Source organism: Dipteris shenzhenensis, chromosome 16 (genome assembly GCF_047967505.1).
Source record: "Dipteris shenzhenensis isolate YYH24624 ecotype China chromosome 16, Dip_SZ_1.0, whole genome shotgun sequence".
Taxonomy (NCBI): Eukaryota; Viridiplantae; Streptophyta; class Polypodiopsida; order Gleicheniales; family Dipteridaceae; genus Dipteris; species Dipteris shenzhenensis.
In genome coordinates this window covers 42,128,676-42,148,736 of record NC_141611.1, presented here as the reverse complement: position 1 = coordinate 42,148,736, position 20,061 = coordinate 42,128,676, and the positions used below count along the sequence as shown (strand labels likewise).

At 43.3% G+C, this 20,061-nt stretch overlaps 1 pseudogene across 1 annotated transcript; it reads right to left on the bottom strand.

Annotated features, from left to right (window-relative positions):
- Positions 1 to 564: 564 nt before the first annotated feature.
- Positions 565 to 10,928, bottom strand: LOC147892977 (peroxisome biogenesis protein 2-like; annotated as a pseudogene). Its single transcript, XR_015542348.1, has 8 exons — positions 10,738 to 10,928; positions 9,535 to 9,597; positions 8,550 to 8,663; positions 8,280 to 8,442; positions 7,921 to 8,057; positions 1,279 to 1,379; positions 1,063 to 1,180; positions 565 to 893 (listed from the first exon to the last, which is right to left on the bottom strand). The product of XR_015542348.1 is annotated as a peroxisome biogenesis protein 2-like (transcript).
- Positions 10,929 to 20,061: the final 9,133 nt, after the last annotated feature.

Below are 20,061 nucleotides of genomic sequence, written 5' to 3'. Positions count from 1 at the left end.
CAACTTCACCCTCTAAAAACACAACATAGTGCAATTTCAATCTCACGATAGTCACTCGTAAGATTGAAAACCATAAACTCCATCACACAGAGCAGGGACTCGCTACTATGACATCCCCACTGACGTCATCAACGCCCAACAATGGGTATAGACCATAGTATAAAAGTATGCTCTCACACATACAAATCCACACACCCACACATACTTGAGCATCCATTTATACAAAGTCTTCGTACTGAGTTTCTATCGGCACTCCGGAGGTGAAGGGCAAACTCAGCCATGACGAAGGCTAGCACTAAAGGAGAAGGCTAATCAAAAAGCAGTCCAAATCTCTTCATTCAAGCTACAGCTGCTTGTGAAGTCTAACGATTTCATTTTAGTCTCTCCCAAACGAGCATCTAAATCTAAATCTAGCTCATAGGGCAACGCACCATTTAAGATATAAAGAATTATCGCAATACCAACAGGCCGCAACTTGGACAAAAACCCAACTTTTATAATAGAATACCCATTTTACATTTCCACTCATAAAGGAGTCGTTTCATACGAAGTGACTCACACGCTTACTTTTTATAATACCCGGCTGACTTCCATTAATTCTTTGTTTCAACGGTCACTTGCAAATGACGTTGTTTCATGGCCAAAACCTGTACATTGCATTTTATGCATCGAAATGATGAGCTTGCTATACATCTAGTGCTCAAACAATAGTAGCAATATTGATGCTCACACAGAAGTGCAATGTAAGTGATAGTTATCGGGCATCGCTCGCAAACAGGAAAAGCATCCTCTTTCGTGATTGCCTTTGCCCCTTCTCCACTTGAAAACGGAAATGTAAAAGCCTTTTTAATAGAAGTGATGTTCAAAGGTGGTAAAACTAACAGTAAAAGTTCCTGCAATTTAATGGCATTTTGTTATTTTGGTAGAAATAAAAATTAAATAGGTTAGTAAGTAGCACTGCCATAAAAGTTGTTTTCTATATTGTGAAAATTTACAATTATTGCACAATCCCACTCCAGTAGTCAAAAGCATATCTCACAAAAAATATTGACAGAGGGATACCGAAAATTCATGCCACACAAGTTGCCGGTTCATGTACTCAAAGCTTACTGATCGATCCATGTTCGGCCTTTGATAGATAAGTCTTGCACCAAGAAAACGCTCTATCAAGCTTCGATATCTGCACCACAAAGAAGAACGATACATTAGATAACAGTTACAATAGCAAAATGTGATCGGCGACATCTACTATCCAATGATTCAAGAAAAAAATATGACCTTCCCGTTCAAAGGAAAAAAAGCAGGTTGACAAAACTTGCAAGCTGGAACACAGTTTCCGCCCGCTGCAGCAACACCCATGCTTTGTGTCCCAAGGAGTTCTATGCAAGCCAAAAAACATACTGCTTAGCCGGCAAACAAAAGAGCCATGATTTCAGAATGTAAACCTTTTAGAGACAAGTAGGTGCCCCCGATGAGTTTTATTCTTTCTATAAATTAGGAGAGACCCCACGTAATGACAGATATCCCCACCCAATGAAGTTTCTGGAACGATGGGAACGCATTATGTTCTTAAATGGCATATAAGCTCTAACTTTTGACAAGAAAAGATTTCTACCTTCAGTAGCTAGCTTGCAGTAAACAAGCATACACAGATGTAAATTTGAACATAGATTACAAGCAGAAAAAATTCACTATTTGTCATCATGCATGCATGTGAACTACGTACGAAAAGGGCAACAATCACATTTACTAAAATTTCAGAAGCCTTCACATTGATGAACCCTGTACAATGACCACTTCCCCACGAAATCCTGCTTTTCATTTGTGATATTTATGGAGTTCACAGGTCTAAAAGCATTTGCATGTTAAGCTGCATTCCAGGGCAGCAAAGAGGTCAGAAACCGTTCATGTTGGAGCAGACACACAGCAGATCCAGAGCAAACCTTGGTGCAGATTACATCCAGTAGGAGAGCATAACTAATCTGAAGAGGAAGCGTCTGTCAGCATAGAACAATGGAGCAGAACTTTGCATGAGTGCTCAGCCTTGAGCAGCTACTAAAGCCCACCACAGAGGTGTGTGGCAGAGAGAAAGAGTTTCCTATAGACAATGCAGCAAAACAAACCCAGTAGGCTGTGTTTATGGATTGCCCATTTAAGTAAAGAATATCTATTTGAGTCATGTTCCACATTAATCTCTTGTGATCTTAGAGTGCATCTTCTGCTGCTCAGTAGTGTTGGCCCTAAGCAAGCAACCTACCTCTACATTTTCTAACAAAGTGGTGTCAGCCCCCTCCTCCTTTTGACTCATCTGGACCTCATCATCATCCTCATGCTTAGGAGCAGCCTTTGCTGCATCATTGTCATTATCCTTGTCAGGTCAAAATCCAGTATATGATTTAGGAGTGCACTCTATCCTAAACTTGTTTAAGCATAGACAACTTTGCATTAGCGAATACAAGCATTAGCCTTCTGGACCACAAGCATGTTCCTCTTTCAGATACAATGTTTTCAGAAATTCTCCAGAGGCACTCAATAGGCAAAGAGCTAGCACCTTGTTTGAGTATTGCGAATGGCCAATCCTTGTAACTACTAACAATAGAGCATCTGCTCCATAGTCCTTTCCACCAACAAACGAGGAAATTTTAAACTTGTCATTTTGTGCATCCTCCAAGCCAAACAACTCTTTTCTTTGCTTGTAATATGTGAGCTCCTCCCTCACTTTCCTTCAATCGTCTGCATTTGAGACAGCTGATCTCAATATTATCTCCCATCCTTCCACCGCCTCAATAGCCCTTGCCCTTGAAATTATGGATCCAAAACAAAGGCTGCAATCTCCAAAGGTGAATCATACTGTCTGCCGAGAGGTTGTAAGTGCCCTCAACCTTCCTCGAACCATACAAAGCATTAAAACTTGAATTGTCTCAATCCTTATCCAACCCTTCATACACCTTCCAATTATAAAGGTCATCCCCATCAAGAAGCCTCAATGTAATGAGAATAGGCTTTGTGACCTGAAGCAATAGGCCAACATCATTCCAAAACAATGGATTTAAGTCTCTGGGGCCTCACACAATTATGTTCATTCCATGCATTCCACTTTGAAGAAGTAACAAGCTGCCTCCAATAAGTTTTCAGCTTAAAAAGCCGCTTCAGCATGATGATCCTCAAGAATCTTCTATGCTGCCCTCTTACACCCCACCACAGAATCCTGCAGACACTTCCATGTTTACCATGACAGCCATGTTATAGGCTATGATGCAGATGCACCAACAACAGTCTGAGGCTCTCTTCACCCGCATGGCCCAGCTTCAGGAGATGCAGGAAGATCATGAGCACCCCGCCAGAGAGCGTAAAAGACTCACTCCGGAGGCACGCGATCAGGAAAAGAAAAAAATGAACACGATTGAGAGACTCGGGAAGCCTAGAAACTCCGAAACTGCGAGGCTCATGAGGCCAAGAAGCACCGAGAACGTACCGCTCGAGAAGAGAAGGAAGAATGGCACCGGTAGCTTCTCATTTCTCTACTCCGACCGACGGGGGGAGAAACAAAGAGAATTCCACCTCAAGCCAAGCCTTCCTTTCCGGGGAAACTCAACTTCACACGGTACCATGGTAAGCAAGAACCCTTAGTGTTGACTTCGTGGCTCAATCAATTCAAAATTTATTTTCCAGTGACGCCTACGAAGGACAACGAGCAGTGCATCCTAGCATCCATGCACCTCACAGACGACGTGGTCACCCGGTGGCTCAAGTGGCAAGAGGACCACTATGTTGCAGACGAGGAGACAACTTTCTACAGCTCGACGGAATTCGTGAAAGATCTTCGATCATGGTTCTTGCCACTGCAATACCTGGACAGGTTCAAGAGTCAGTTCTACGAGCTACGCAAGGGAGAAAACAAGACAGTGAATCATTTTGCCAACAAATTTACTCAGGTGTTTTTACAACTGCAGCCGGAGGACAATCAAAAGCTGAGCAAATTTCTCCATGGGCTGTGTACAGACATCCAATGGTATGTCAGAAGTTTCATGCCACGGGATTATGAGTGTGCACACGAGCTTGCTCAGGATTTTGAGCTCGGGCAGAAGGGTGTAACATGCAACGGTAATCTAATCGTGTAATCACAGCAAGACCTTTAAAGCTTTAGCGAGGAATTAGCGTTATGCACCATAAAGAGAGAAAGGAGATAAGAGTAGAGAGGGAATTGAATTGACAACCGATTGAGTCCCTGTACCCACTAAGGACCCCCCTCCCCAATCAGGGGAGAATTTTCTTTATACTTCGGGAACTCAGATATACAAATAACACTCTTCGAGAAAGCACGGAAACACGCTTCTGAAGAGCTCACTGTGCGCACATATAGCAAACCCAAAGACCCGAGAGGCAACGTTGACCGAAACCGAGACCTTAATGCTGTCCACATTGACAATGTAGGACACTTCTGCAAGGCAAGGGAGAGGCTTGTGCTGTCCACCAGAATGCAGGATTACTGCGTGAGTGAGAGTGAAAGCTAGGAGTGGTAGATCCTAAAGAGAGCTGAGAAATGACTGAAAATATAGAGCTGAGAAGTGAGCTGTGCAAACTGTAAAGGATAACTGAAAAAAGCTGCTGAAACAGACCCCAAACGTTACTCCGTTTGCTGTCCCAACTCCCCGTCTGATGCGGTGCGTGAACACCTTCCAGGAGGGCCGAACTGAGGCCAAGAGCTGAGGCTGGTCAAAGGCCCACTGCTGGAGAGTGTCAGGCTGTTCAGACGGGGGGCTGGAGTGGAGCTGTAGGAGGCTGAAGGGGGGAGGACTCAATGAGCAAAAGAGGGCTGGAAGGGGCCCTTTTATAGGGCTGGCTGGGCCAACCAGCCTGCTGCAAATAGCCAACTGAGTCGGCTGTTTTGCAGCCTGCTTGGCTCAGTTCAGCCTATTAAAAAAAAAACCTGGGCAGCCTTTGCAGGCTGCCTTCCCTGCTTGCTCTGGGCATCCTGGTCAGCCTTTGGGGGTCCCTCTCGGGCTCCTAACCTACGCTATGACCTAGACCTAACTAAACCCTAAGATGGAAACACTATCATACTGTTCTCCAGTGGGTACCAGTGAGCGAGAATGACTTTCTGACTTGATCTAAGGCTTAGAGACTGACTTACGTAGCTTGTGCCTGACTGTCCCTGGACAAGGGCTCACAAAGGGATCACAGCACACGACAAAATCTCCTATTAGGGAATTGTTATGCACTTGTCGATGTAGCCAATGTGTCACATTGCACCCAAGTGCAAGGGTGCATGTGACATCCTGGGAGCACAATGGTGGCACCAGTTTGAAGTCGACCAGATTATCAGCACCAAGGCTTGGATGTCAAAATCCCAGGCCATGGGTTCATCTATTGGAATAAGGGTATTCCACCTTGACCTTTGATATCGGTCATTCAAGGGGTTCAAGACAGGCGCCATCAAGACGCAGTCATACAATAGATTATAGGATACAGTATTACAGCAAGCAACGGGTTACAACAAGACCAGGATGCCTCTCTCAAACCTCCTCCATCCCTATCACCTATATGCACCGAGGAAAAACACATGGAGCATCATCCTGTATCATTAACCCACATCCAATATCCTTACCAGAAGTTAGCACCAGACGTAGGAATTCAATTCCTACAAATCAGGCATCGAACCAAGAGATCACCTTCGGATTCATGAACCAGGCATTCAGATCAGGATTAATCATCTAGGTATACCACAGACAATCACCTACGTCAGCACGATGGGAGGCCCCTTTCATACCCTAGTTCGAGTTTCAGCAGAAGGGGATGTCACGGGCATCCACAAGCAACAAGGCCTCCCCACAGCAAACCAATAGGGTAGCCTCAACCTCTTCAGGGATCCACCCTTCATATAGTTGTATTCAACCCTTTGAGCATTCATTATCCAGTCTTCGGAGGTCCACTACATTCTCTCCCTCTGATTCTCTCGCTCAAATCCACAACATCTCTTTGTGTATTGAGTGCATCATCTTGCAATTGAAGTTAGTATTGAGCAAGAAAGAAAGTGAGGATAGTCTATCTCCCGCTACATGGAAGGCCTTGAAATGGCAGCCCTAAGGCGGCTACTTGATCTAAACTAACCCTAAACTAATCTAGGCTGACTTCTAGCTAATCTAGCTAGTTCTCCAGTGGGTACACAAGACTTTAACCTAAGGGTTGGAGACTGACGCACATAGCTTATGCCTGACTCGTCCTCGAACTAGTGCTCACAATGTGGGTCATCGCATACAACAAAAAGCCTATTGTACGGACCTACTGATGTACATAATCTTCTTGAAGGAACAATGGACCTAGCTCCTCAAATGTGTGTGGCCTCCGATGTTTTCCAGGTAGAGAGTCACCAACCCTTAGGTATTTCTTGGGATGCTTATTGACCAAGAGCATGGCTAATTGGTTACTATCCACTTTGCGACCCATCGGTCCGAGTTGATCTCTCTGAATCTTTACCTTCACTAGAAAGTTTCGTCAATGTATAGGTTGAATAGTTGGCTCTGAAGCCTGATAATCCTCCCTGTGTCCTTGGTCTTGTAGAGATCCTGCAGGAGCCGCTCTATTTAGGGCATCATTGCATACTCTAAAGGAGCTAGCTTTTGCATTAAAGCTACTGACAATTCAAAGGTTAGCCGAGAGGTTGGCTAGCTTTGGATGAAGGCCATTGAGAATGTGGCAGCAAACAATGTTATTCAGTTTGTTTCCAATGGTAAGCACTGTGTGCGCGTGCGTGCACACATATCTGCTTTTGCTCTACTTTTGAGCACTCTTTCACATCTGGATTGCCCTCTTCATTTCAACTAAAGCACATGTATTTGAGTTGGGTTCCATGCAATAGTCTCTTGTGATCATGTTCCGCTGCGGAGTAGTGTTGGCCCTAAGCAAGTAGCCTGCCTCTAGTTTTCTAATAGGGTTGTGGTGAGGGTGATTTTGGAGATACAGGAGTGGAGCTGAGGCTTCAGGACATCCAAAATGCGGCCCAGTAGTAGTGACACAAAGTAAATCCTTTTGCAGTCAAAAGATTGGGTACTGCATGATCCAGACTCCCTAGCCATAGTCATTGGCACAACTGCAGACTTAGTCCTCCCACATATTTAGCTGTGGATACAATGTTTTCAAGCATGGACCATCCTGACAGACATGAATGAGATCAACACCGCAGCCAAAGTCCTCGGCCTCAAGACATAGCTTTTTAACATGAACGAAGGGGGCTAAATACAGGACCACATCACATAGATAGAAATAGTAAGGGATCAGTTCTCAGCATTCCTGTCGGGTAGCCAGTCTTTTGCTTGGCATACTCCCAAGGAGCTACAAAATTTTTGTGACAACCATCATTGCAAGGCAATAGTCGGCACCAATTAAGTGCCCCTACTCTTGCAGGAAGAAGCTTGACAAATCCAATGACAAGGCTTGTCTTGCAAGGAAAAGCCAAGGGTAAGCCTCAAACTGATGGAGATTCCAATAAAGGCAAGTCGAGGGATTAGAAGGGGAAAAAGGGGGTAAGCCTCAATTTGATGGATTATTAGGCCCCACATTGTTTATCTTAGATCCCCTTGCCTCATATGAGTACTTGCTTCGAATTTATGCATAGGTGCATAATGAATCTCTCTCAAATTCCTCAAATGGAACTCATGCATAATCTAGGGAACCGAAACCACCATGTTGGAGACCCATCTTGATTTAATTCTAAAAACTCGTTGCATTTCTGATGGCACTCTAGGTATCGCATGAGATGCTAGCTTAAAAGGCACAATTTTGTCTAAAGCTATAGAGTCTTAAGTCCCCAAAAAAACAAAGACCATGAGCTGCATGTGTAGCCATACATATATATGCTGCAAAAAAACTAATCGGGTTGCATGCAAGGAGAATTCAAGTGACCACCTCTTTTGTTTATACCTGGCCGATGTCACCCCATTGTCGAAAGGCCGAAATCATTTGCAGACAAGCCCATCCATAACGACAACCAACCAAGGCCAAACAATACCCAAGCTTCTGATATCGAGTGAGTCCAGGACCTTCCAACCCAGTTCTAACTGAAAGTTTAAGAAACAAAATTTCTCCTGATTAGCAATGATAAAGCCAAAATCTATTTATGCTAAACATCAAGCAATCAAAAACATAACTGACATCATTAAATAATTCCAAGCTAAATGCACATTTGCGAGTATTCATGGCTCAGGTTTAACATGTCAGGTACCTTATAATTTCCTTTGCGTTACTGCTTTGATTGCAAATTTGCCCGAAATAAATAACACCTTTTCCGATAGTGGCTAGTGAAGTAAATGCCCTCTCATCCCTGTATCGCAAATTCATAAGAGCATTTCCAGGAGTTGGCTTGTCCACCCATATTGAAAATCTCCAAATCATAAATTCAAGAAAGGCCTGCAATTCTGGCTCATAACGAGAAAGAAAACCTGGCTGCACCATAAGTTCCACTCATCACAAAGAAGTGCACAAACTCTGGAAAAATGATCCTGCAGTGGCAGCAAGAGAAGTTCATCTACTGAACAAAAGTCGGCATTTGCCTGCATCAAGGAGAACACCTTCATAAGCTGTTCCTTTAGCATAGCTGTCATGTCCACGTCCAATTTAGCTGCATCAAACTGATTCACCCTTGATATAGGTACCCAAGGAGAGACCTACAAGATTGACAGACAATGAACTCTGGTCAAGACAACACATTCCAATCTATCACTGAACCGCACCTTTCCCCACACAAGAAGATATTCTAAGCCTAGGTATAGCAAAAGGTTAGACATGGAATCTAAGAACATTGATGATTATGTAAAGCACTAAATCCCACTTTGCATGAAGGTTTATTAATGATCAAAGTCAAGTCTTTTAGTTGAGGACTCAAACTCCTATTCAAGTGGGGAAATTAGTTATGTCCATGGATACCTAAACAATAGCAAGGGTCATTCTAACCCTTACTTTTTCCTATTACCACAACAAGGGTCATAGTAACTCGCTTGTTCTTTCAAGTATGACAATGTCCACAAAGACCAGTCACCTCTAGAGTTGAGAGCAAATAGTAGAGTCTTCTAGCTTGTCACCATCATATTTTAAGACTTCCTTGTTAGGTTCTAAATCCAAAATGCATGCATTTAAATCAATTTGGATTTGATTATTGTATCTTTGAGGGCCCAAAACACACAATGGTATTTGTGGCTTCATTGGTCTAGAAGGCGATGAGGATGAGCCAAACACAAGCCTTCTAGTTGAGGTCCAGACCTCAACTTACTACAAGCCCAAACAACTCGCAGTTGATCTCCTCGATTGACTAAGTTAAAATATAATTGAGGGCTATCTAAAGAATTCCTCACATAATTTTTCCTAGGAAGAAATAAAACTACTTTAAACTAAACCCTGTAGAGGGTGCTAGAGGATGATGCTCATATTGGCATCAAGGAAGACCGGCTTACAGCTATGTGTTACATCAAATACACATTTTGTGATTGGTGCATTTGATCCAAGATGAGCTATTAGGTCCATAATCTCAAAGTTTTGTACCTTTTTACTAGCCATCCTCCCAGCAAGCTACAGTTAGCAAACACGCTCAACTACAGTGAAAGCCTGCACAATATGCAGAGAAACAACCACGAATAAAGCTATGGGAGTACAAAGATTCCAATTTGAAGCTATCTATGATGCTTTTGACAACTTTTGTGTACTCTTTTTTGAACTTCTGTTTACCAGATTGTCATACATAAAATTTGTAAAAGAGAAAAAAGAGGTATGAAACTGAAAAAAATCTCTCTGAAAAAAAGAGACCAAACACAAAAAACCTCCCAAGAACTTATAACAGAAATTCTAGTCTTTACAAACAATGATCAACACAAATACAACAACCCCAACAGAATAAGCCATTGAGAGCTATAACTCACAACACACAAAAAACTTAGCAGCTCAACCACAAGCATCAAACATCACTTACACAACTAAAATAGTACTACAAAATCCGCAATCAAAAACAAGAAAGTCTTACACTAGCTACAAACTGGCTTGAGAATTAACCCAAATTCGATAGACATTCGAGAGACGATAAACTAAAGCTAGGCACCTATGCGACTACAACATATGTGAAGAAGGTAACAAAAGCATTCGCACGACACATGGAAAACCACAAGAGAAGTAGTAAGAAAACGTACTTGCTAAACTGAATAAAAATGAGGAAAGCAGAAGACAAGACAACTATAACATGCTACAAAGGAAAGAAGGAACTACCCAAAAGAGGATCCAGAAGCAAACAAAATAGCATCACACCGAAGACCAAGACCACCCCGTTCTTGATAAGGCAAATCTTGCAGACAGGGAGAAAAAGACATGAAATCGGCACTCAAACCCAAAATGTGCTTGCACAGAAAACATACTGTGACTTTGCGATGAGCTGAGAGCACCAAAAAAACAGAGATAGATTACCTCCTTGAAAGCATCTGACGCTCATGTGGCTACTCTAGTCTCTATCGTCTGAGATTGAAGCTGCGGACAGCTCTAATGTAATATCTGTCATGACCAAAAAAATATCTGCGATTCTTATGAATCCTCAAGCATGAGAAATCAACAGAAGAAGATCTGCAACCAAACAAAAGAAGAAAAAGAAAAGAAACACGCACAAGAACTCAGCTAATCCATAATGAATGATGAAGACCATAAACAACCGACAATCATGCGGCAAAAATGGCTTCCACAAAACCATAAACAACAAGCACTTACCTCGGGAGAAGATCACCTCAGAAGGACAACGAAAAAGAACACGAAAGCCGGATTAGGGAAACCACTCGGGGAAAACAGGAGAACTTGGAGAGCTCAGAAAAACACATAAGAATAATTCGTCCTTGCACTATAGGATGCTGGCATTCGGAAGGAGTGTCCCCTTAAGTGTTTTCCACGTGGAGAGGCGTGATTTGCCGCGCCGCCGCACAAAAAGGAGGGCACTACGCGATAACTTGCCTTTACTGGAGCTCAATGATGATGATTGGGCTTTCTAATGAGGGTGTTTACTCACTATGGGCACCCGAGATGCAATAAAGGCATCTAGCCGTGGGCGGGCAATGGGCGGGCAATCTTGCCTGTCCATGAGCCTTGGGCGTGCCCACAGGCGGGCAAGTGTGTAAACACCCTTAGGCATGCCCTTAGTCTCTATTGCCCTTAGACAAATAAACATAGCTTTAGCAGGCTGCTTAAGGGGTTTCTTCCTTCCTCTTGTTTATACTTCTTTATAGACTCGTGTTAACCGCCGCAGTTAACAGTTGATGCAAGCGCCAGGTAGTTGTAAAGATAAAGCGAAGAAGTAGGAGAGGATGTGAGGTAGGCTATATGATATCCACCTTGGAGCCGTATGAACCCAAGTGCTTGAAAAAGAAAGCGAGAGACCAGAAAGAGAGTACAGGGTTAGCCTTCCCTTGAAAAGGTAGAATGCCAAAAGTTTTTTGGTCTTCATTGTGTACGTACAACTTTTGGAATACAAGCTCTCTCATTCTCTCTATCTTCTTGTGAGTTGTTGCCTTGTGATTGCCATTCCTCCCCCTTCACCTTGCCCTTCCTTTCTACTCTCTTCCCCTTCTCTTCCCATCCCTCTCCTCTTCCCTTCCCCTCCTTCATGGAATCACATTGACACAATCCGGTAGATACTTGTGTGACGCAAGTGTTTGGCTCGCGCTTGTGCTAAGCTCTCACAAGGAGTTGCTCGGGAGTGGAGTCTTCGTTGGCATTCCTCCTAGATCCCTACGACACACGGAGTCACCGCTAAACTATACATTTTTTATATCACTGCTGGGGATTTTGAGGTAAGCCTTTGCAATGCATAAGCTTTCTATCCATCGCACAATGCTTTATAGCTTACCCAGGAGTGTTGTTAGTGGAGAATAGGATTGGTTAAAGGGAAAAAGAGTGTGTTTGGAGTAGAAAAAACAAAAACTATCATTTCTATTCACGGGGTGATTTTAATGCATTTGAGCTTGTTTTGCAGTATGTTTTGTCGTCAAATCACAGAAGTAGTTAGTTTGAGTGATTGCTAAGGTGTGTGCATTGTCAAATCTTATTAAAAACACTAAGAAATGGAGTTTAAATCAGATTTGGAAGAGGTGTGAGTGAGTTCCCAACCACTCCCTTGGAAAATCTCTCATTTGTCGCGTTTACATTGTTTTTTGTGGTTTTTTTATTTGAGTAGGTAGATTAGATAGGATAGCACCCCCCAATGCTCACAAACCTTAGACAAAAACTCACAAATTTACGAGCACCAAAAATTAGTCGGTGACATAGCCAAAATGCATGTCGCTACGTTAAGGTTAGCGAGTTTAATGTAGCAACTGCAATAGTCATTGCATTATAATACAATGATTGCCCATGCTATTTGATAGTTGGTCAACTTCCTGACCTAACTGATACATGGTGTTAAATGAACTCATAACTGTCACATCAAAAGTCAACCCGCTACGTTAAGGCTGACATAGCGACTCCGAAGGCGCTGTGATAAGGAGTCAATGCTATATTCAACCATTCCGTTTCACAAACCTGCCACTTAAAAAGTCATTGCTGATAATCACTCGCTGCATTATTGAAGTCGTTGCACTAAGAGTCGTTATAAAAAACCATCGCGTTAAGGAGTTGCTACGTTATAATGCACTGCATCAACCTGATGACGTAGTGACTTAAGAAGTCTTTGTTTTAAGGCTAATACAGTGACTGCTCCTTGAAGTCCTGGGAGACTCAGCGACTAATTCAGAATAAAGAACATGCACCTCAGGTCTAACAGAGTGATAGGATTGACACAAAGTTGGAACACGGTGCCTCAATTAACGTTCTAATTAGCCCATCAATGGATTATCAGTTCCATCTAGGATCTCAACCCTAAGCTCATATTTAGTGCACGATCTCATACACACGAAGTCCTCGAGCTCGAGGGATGTGATGAGCTTCAATGTCGAGATGGGGGAAAAACCAAATCCTGGGGCATGGCTCCTAACTCCAGTCCCAATCCCCCACACCTCCAACCAATCCCCCAATCCCCCACACCTCCAACCATAGCCTCGTGATTGATTAGGCCCCAATCCCCCACACCTCCAACCATAGCCTCGTGATTGAGGGAATCATTCTCTAAATTCATAAGGTGGTTCAGCCTGGCTGACCTTGATTTGGTCGATCCTTTTGCCAAGCAAACCAAATTGCGAGGACCCTCCTCCAACATCTACATCAAGAAGTACTCAAAGTAACCCAATTCCCATCTCGATCATAGATCCTATGTGGCAACATGTTCAATTTTATGAAGGTGAGCCATCCTTTACTAAAACCTCTGAGCGCTAGGTACCCAATTTCTTGCCACCGAGTCGAGAAGGGCAAGGAAATGAATAGATGGACTTTGGGGAGAATACTTTTCCACACACGATGGCCCCTCGTCCCAATCTGTACTATTGGACTTGGGTAGGAGTCCCAGAAGACACTCCTTTTCCACGGCTGCACCATATAGGCCAGCACCTAATGTGATATGCCTTTGCCAAGGGCCACACTAGTGCGGCTAGTATGACCAAGTTTGCCACATATGCTGGCTCTAGGTACCATTGGCCTGCCTTACCATCAAGGCTCAACGTGAAAGCATTCACCTTATCTAAGTTACCAATGTCGCCAAAGGTCTTGTAGATTTGCTCGAACCTTTCGACATGGGACACCGAGTCTCCCGCTCCTAGGAATTTGGTAATGGACGGCTCCTTAAAGCACCAATATATCTCTCCCCACGAAAGCACACAGCCCGGTGCTTGCACTAGGATCCTTATAGCCTCATCTGAAAGTACAGTCTGTGGTTGAGGTAGAGGTACTTGTGGGGCTCGCATGATGCCAAGATTGGGTGGCCTTTTAGGTGGATTGTAAAAGGTTGTAGGCTGTGTAGGTATTGTGTTAGCTATTCCTAGCCTAATAGGATAGGGCTCTAGGTGCGAAAGAGAAATTCAATCGAGAAATGCTTAGGCAAGCATTCAATGGTCCCATATGGATCCCTATGGGAATATATTGCAAGGATTAAACACTTGAATTCCCAGTGCAAGCCTCTGAGAGGATGAATGCTTATTGCCACGCTTCCTCATCAGCTTAAGGGATGCTAAGCTTCATGACCATCCCATTACCCTAAACCCCATATCGTTTGAGCTGTGCAGCAAGACTGTTGTACTCTTGGATGACAACATGAAGGATAAGGCCCATCATAAAAAGCTCCAAGTAGCTTCATCTGAGGTGTCCCACATGGGTAAGACTATTAGTACATGCGAGGCTAAGGAGGAAACTCCAATTCCTAAGGGCATGAATATTGATGAAATAGCCACTGATATTCTAAATAGAGTGGCCCAACAACTTAAGGGTGGATTGTTAAGAGAAGGCTCGAGAAATCCTCATATGTTCCCTTGGTGTGGTCTCTACATGAGCAAACACCCCCGCCTTAGGGCTAGGCAAGGCACATTGCTATGCCCACTATGCAAGATGGGGAAATCATGAGATATCGCAATGTTGGTACCCCAAGGCTATTCCCCAACCAATGTATCAACAACGGTAGACACTGACTCTGCCCGCACTATCAAACTAGTACAATCAGGGCCAACTAGCCCTTGGCCAATGAAGGCCATAGAGGGCTCAAAACCCCCCATTGCCACCACCCATCCTAGGCCCTCAACCTCCGTCACTTCGGATTACACCTATGAATTAGGTGATTATTGAGGAGCCATCTAGTGAGTGGGACTTGGGGCGCCAACTCCCTTTAGTAAGAATGCCCATCAAAATCTTGAGTATGACATGAATTTAACAATATTCCATGAGTAGAAATTAGTCAAATTAGCATGGTTGTGTTCTACACCAAAAGAGCTTCAAATATGTCTTTACACCTTGAAACGTAGGTAACACATGAAAAAGTTACATTAATTTGAAAGGAGATGGGTTTTCGTATTTTAGTGTATTTTTTGTTTTTACCCCCCCAATCTAAAAGAACCCCCCCCCCCCCCCTTTTTGGGCCTCACATATTATGAAGAATATGTACAAACCTTAAAATCTTGCATATTTTTCAAGGTATATAATTCATATTTTGTGGGAGGGGGACATGAGATTTTTATATTTTCCCTTGCATATTTGAAAATTTTAAAGGAAATCCATGCATATTGTATATGGACCTTGTCCCCCCATACCTTGGATTTTGGACAAGGGTAGTAACATAATACATATTGAGTTGGTGCCCTAGGGAGTGGGAAGATCTTGTCTATGCCGTTCTGGCACCCAATTCCTCGCTGTATAGAGTTTTGTGTACTAGTCAACTAGATACTATGTTTAGTCAAGGCCCACACCAAGCAAGCGAGTGTCCATACAAGGCAATAACCAACTGGCCGATAGCTTGTTATAAGTGCCAAGGACCTCACTTCCTTTAGGACTGTCCCTATCAAACCTGCATCCCTATCAACCCTGCCTGGAACATGTGCTACTAACCCAAATGCTCCATTATGTTTAGGTGTAGGGTGGATCATCTGTACAAGGATTGTCCCATGAGAAGGACACCTAGAACGGCCCTTATCCTACGACCGTCATTAATTTTACTGAGTATTGAGAGAGGCCAAGTGTCCTCTATCATTGAATGTGATTATGAGGGCCAGGCTAGGGCTATGAGTAAGGAACTCCAGAAGCAAGCCAAGAACGATAAAGCGGCCACATCTTAGTCCAAAGACAAGGGCCGCACGGGTGCAATTAAAGTAGGAAGGGCATGGGATATTGCCACCATATCTACCTCCACATCTTCAGGACTCGCCCGATTAGTACTAGATCCTACCAACCCTTGGCCTGAGGAAAAGGGTAATGCAAGGAAGGTACAGCCACACAAGTGGGACTTAAGTCCAATCAGTCATAACGAATACCCTGACCCTGCCATTGAGAAGCAATGCCTTGCAGAGGCACAATAGCTAGTCCATGAGTGTTAGGAGAAATTTGATCAAAGGCTTGGGACCACTAGGGCATGGATACTATACCTCCTAATTACCAAGCCCTAAAAAGAGCGCCCAAACCTTCACCCACCTTAGAAAATGTGGAGGAGGAAGTTTTAGGTGGCACATCAGTGGGATGATCGCTCCTAGGGCACAAAACGTTTGAAGAGGATCCCACTTGGTACCAGGTAGCTAAGGAGGACCATGTGTCCTTTTATGGGTTCGAAGAGCCGCAATTAGAAGGTTGAGAGCCAATCAACCAACCTCAAGATGTGGCAGGGCTTGCCGTATTCTTGTCCACAAAGGTAAAAATGCCTATAGTTGCCTTATTAAGAGGGCACCCCATCCTTTAGAGAGATCTCTTGCTAGATGAATGGATAGAATGCAAAAGTGGCCATTGTGCTAGTCAAAGCCCCCATGGAAAATCCAAATCTGCTTAAGATACCGGTCCATAAACTAGGCCAGTATTTCAAAAGTGACGATATGAATTATGTGCTCCCAATCACCTAACAAAACAAGACTGTGACAACAATCTTGGATGGAGGGGTGGGTGTTAACATTGTCACCAAATAGTGCTGGGCCAAGTGGAGAAGACCTGAAATTGAAAGCACAAATCTTGTTGTCAAGCTAGCCGATGCCGCAATTGCCCAACCGATAGGGGTTTTGAGGGATATTAAGATAAAAACTTTTGGCCTCAACTACCGAGTATACCATCCCTATGATGGAGGATACTAGATTGGTGAGGCAGAGACCCTACCCCTAAGCAAGAAGAGGCTCTAATTGTCCTTCTGCATGAGTATCAAGATTTCTTCACATGGAAGTACACTTATATGAAGGGCATGACACCACCCAAGGTCGTACAATATACCATCCCTATGATGGAGGATATTAGATTGGTGAGGAGTAGACCCTACCCGATGAATTTAAAATATTCGATGATTGTGAGAGGAGATACATAAGTTAATTGATGCAGGATTCATCTACAAGATTGAGCATACGGACTGGATTTCCCCAATCATAATTGTTCTGAAAAAGAGCAGTAACATTCAGGAAAGATAAATGCCACGACTCAAAAGGATCACTACCTGCCGCTGCCCTTCATGGAGCATGTGCTGGAAAGAGTCATCGAAAAGGAGGCTTATAGCTTCCTTGACGGAATCTCTAGATATACTCAAGTATCTATATCACTAGAGGATCAACATAAAATTGCATTTTCCATGGAATGGGGAGTTTTGTTGCTGCTGCAAGGCGATGCTCTTCGGGCTCACCAATGCTTCCGTAACATTCCAAAGACTAATGATCATGGCTTTTAAAGAATATCTGAGGGACTTGGACATGTGTCTAAAAACAAAATCTCCACAGACTATAATAAAATCAAACTCATCTTGGAGCTACCGCCCCTACTAATGAAAAGGGGTGTACAAAAATTTATTGGGCATATGGGCTGTTATCATAGATTTATCTATAATTATGCCAAGATAAATTGTTGATAATTTTCCATTGGACAGAGAAGTGCCAAACCTCCTATGAAACTCTCAAACTCATTCTGGCTTCAGCCTCAATCTTGTGAGCACCAAACTAGGATTTGATATTCCATGTCCATATTGATGCCTCTAAGCTCCCAATAGGGTGTGTGTTGGTGCAACCAGGCAAGTATAATCCAGATTCTCCGATATATTTTACAAGCCACTAACTTAACTATACATTGATTGAGAGGGAAGGACTCGCAATGGTTAAAGCTACAAAGAAGTTTAGGCACTACTTTTTGGCAAACAAGTTTGTCTTCTTTGTAGACCACTAGGCCCTCCTCTATTTGGTTAATAAACCATGCATGACGGGATGCATCACACGGTGGATGCTTATCCTTCTAGAATTTCATTTCACTGTAACTGTACACAAGAGTCGCACACACTTAATGGGTGTCCATAGAAGGAGACCTTGTGTTATTGTATAGCATAAGGAATAGGAAATGTAAGTTGAAATATCATGATATGGGTCCATACAGAGTTATGGAAGTCACACCACAAGGATCATGGCAAATTGTGACCCTTGACGGACTTGAGATGGATGGTTATATCAATGGTATTAAGCTCAAACGCTATTATAGTCCCCTAATGCTTCAAATGCTACAAGCCATCCATCGAGAGAAGCTGAAAAAAGAAGTCACTCACATGACGCGGCAAGTGATAGAGGAAGCTAGAGCCCAGTAGGCCAAGGCAAAACACTTAGGGCTTGTAATGATTTGCAAGGCATCCATGGAAGGGTTAAACCCTGTGGACGATCTAACCATTGCACCGACCAGGGTACAAGTGGTCTTTCAACTATGTAGGGAGACTATTTGCTCTGCGAAAGCCTTTGTGGATCTCGAAGCAAGTCATAACCAGATATCCTACAAAGTATCCACCCAACTCTTGACATCTAAGGTACTACTTGAACCTACTCCTGTCATGGTATGCGCATCACTTGCCATAGGTTGTGTGGAATTGCCAATATTAGTAAATAACCATTGCATAGCTAGCCAATGTTATGTGATGCCTACAGGTGCCATGGATGAATAGGTGATCCTTGAAAGAACCTGGTGCTAGACAGTTAACTACCAAATCGATTGGTAGGAATGCACCACAACATTAACAAATGATGATTGCACCTCAGTCATTTCAATTGGTTCAGGAGCCTTAGACCTAGTGCTTCCCATAATCCATAAGTTCATCGATGCACCCAATCTAGTCCACAAGAAGTCCCCAAGTCTCATAAGCACAAGAACCTATTGCTAGCCCTCCAAGGCAAGATATCACCAAGGCAAGGTCATAGGCAACTCCCTTCTATTTGCAAATTCTTATGTTGCAAGGGAAGACACCATTGGCAAATGCAATAGTGCCACAAGAACCTGCTCCTAGAAAGGGATTAGCCACACAAGAACGTGTTGCATCAAAGGCAAAATGCAAAGCTCGATGGGTCCCTAAGTGTAGCCTATTGAATACAACTTCTACTTCCAACTCGACATCAACAAGCACGATAGTCACACAAGAACCTGCTCCTAATCCACACATTAACCTATCATCGCTATTGCATAAGAGTTACTAGCTTCAGCCATGGACATCCCCATAAGTGCCACAAAGACTTGAGTGGTACCTCAAGTTTATGTGGACCTTTAGGCTATATTGCTCCCAATAGATGCTAGTGCCCGACCTACGTAGTTCAACACCAATGAGCTGATGATGCCATTTGTTCATGATTCCAAGGCACAACTCTCCTCCCTCTTCACATGGGCACTCAGAAAATATGCAGCTTGGAAAGAGGCTAGGTACACCAAGTTCCAGCAAATGTGATTTCATTTATCATATCTTGGGTCTAGGCAGTTCACGACATAGGTGAACATAGGGAGTCCTCACGTCTAGTCTATTGCCCTTAGGTGCAAATAGCACCCTTGTACTAACTTGTGGTATGCACTAATGAGATTAGTTTAGCACAAGTCCATTATGTGAATAGAGTCATCAAGTTCACACAAGTCCCATCTCTAGGGTCTTTAGGTCACAAGGGCACAATCTGAGTCAACACAATTGTTTTGTCCACACACCACTATCGAAGTGTTAGCACAACTCCACATGCACTCACAAGCACATGGGTAAAGTCTAGGAAGGTCAGCATGTCAGTCAAATTCAAGAATAGGTTATGAAAAATTAGACTGTTGCTTTAAGGCTAATGCAACGACTACTAATGTGGTGACTACTAATGTTGTAGTCATTGAGATAAGCCTAATGCAGTGAATCTAGACCTGCTACGCTAATAACACTGACCTGTTGCTGCTATATAACGCTAGTCGTTGCTTTAAGGCTAACACAACGACTCTGCTTTAATGCTACCGCTATCCCACGTGCTAATAACATGTCCTGTTGTGCTAATAATGCCAGTCATTGCATTAATGCTAACATTGACCCACTCCATTACCAAGATCACTATATAAGGAGGAAGCCTCATTTTACAGCTCCCCACTTTGCACCGTACCAAAACTCTACCAAAACTTCTAACAAATTTCATAGCTTCCCTTTGCTTCTAGAACTCGCTTCCACTTGCGTCCCCCCTTATGTCAGCTTCA